Here is a 1544-nt window from a genome sequence, read left to right as displayed (position 1 = left end):
GAGCAATCAGGGTTCCCTGCCCTGTGGGAAGTCCAAGGACCACCCACCTCCATCAAGGTCTAGTAAGGTGAGCATCCAAACTGCCTAGGCTCCTACAAAGCCAGTACGTGCAGTAGGATCAGAGATCCATTGCCATTGTTCTTGAGTTCTCAGTAGTCCTCATTGTCCGCTATGTTCAGAAGCCATTGTCTGGGGAAATGATTTATTTTTTTTAAAGGTGTGTGTTTGTACGTGTACATGAACACGTGAGTGCACTGCATGGTGCTTGTGGTTCAACAGTGTGGAGGAAATGTTGAGGGCTTGGGGTTTAGTCACTGAGGGGAGGGGCCTGGGAAGTAGAGCCTGGGGTATATGAAGAAGTTATGATGCTTTTGTTGGATACTGCTGTGTCCTTGCCTACACCTGAGTTTGCTTTAAGCAGTACATGGAACCCTATTAAATCAGCATTTCCATGATCCAGGTGAGGCAGGTGAGACCTGAGCAAGGACCAGCCTTATCCTAGAGCTGCTAAGCTAGCTGAGAAGGGGCCCATGCTCTATACATTTCTTTCTCCCAAAGCTTCAGCTTGGGGGCTAGAACTTGAGAATAAGGTTAAAGATACAGGGAATCCTTCCTCCTCCTGTTCTCTGCCTCTGTGTTTCTTTCCAGAGTAGAAAGGCCTGTATAGCAGTCAGGACAGAATAGGTTTTGTCATGGTAACAAATGGTCCCCAACGTATCAGTGGCTTTAATCAACAAAGATTTATTTCTCATTTGTCCGTGTGGTTCTAGTGCTCCTGGTCTTGTTCATTCAAGGACCCAGGCTACCAAGGAGACAGAGGAACAAAGGATGCTAGAGATATCCCTGACAGCAATGAACAGGTTAGCCTGGAAGAGGACTGCCGCTTTGCCCACAACCAGGACCCTATGAGAGAGCCTGGGGGGCAGAGCTGCAATTAGTGCACAGCACTCAGGGGCAGGCACAGGCTGCCGTGGGTGTGCAAGCTTGCTCAGCTCACATCTGCAGCTCCCTAGCTTCACTCCAGTCTTTCCCATTTGCTTTTCTTCCTAGAACACTTCATCCTCTGCCTTTTAGACGGCGTGTTCCTCTCAGTCCCTAGACCTCACCTCAGCTCTCCCCTTCTAAGTGGCACTCAGGCATGTCAGGACAATGAAGGGGGATGCCTTGTGAATGGCTCACCTGCCTTCTGTTTATGAGTCCAGGTCGTAGGGCTGCCAGGAATGGACTTGTCTTACATCCATGTGGGGGGAGGGCTCCCGACATCGCTACTCTTCTTTGCCCTCCCTTCTAAGACTAGGCTCAGACCATGTGAGCTCAGGTCTCTGTCCTCACAGAAACTCCAGGCTCAAGGGCCACATGGAGCAACCCCCCTCCAACAAATAGCCACAGATTCCCTTTTAATAATAGCCCAGGGACAGGGCACAGAATTCACCAGAACCACTTTGCCGGCCGGAAATGTCTCTTCTCTAGGGATTAAGAGTCTACCCCCCTCATTGGCCTCACCATCTGGGTCCACACTGTCTTGCCTCCTTCCCCCCCCCCCC

The sequence above is a fragment of the Microtus ochrogaster genome, chromosome 16 (genome assembly GCF_000317375.1).
Source record: "Microtus ochrogaster isolate Prairie Vole_2 chromosome 16, MicOch1.0, whole genome shotgun sequence".
NCBI lineage: Eukaryota > Metazoa > Chordata > Mammalia > Rodentia > Cricetidae > Microtus > Microtus ochrogaster.
Note: the sequence above shows the minus strand (reverse complement) of the source record.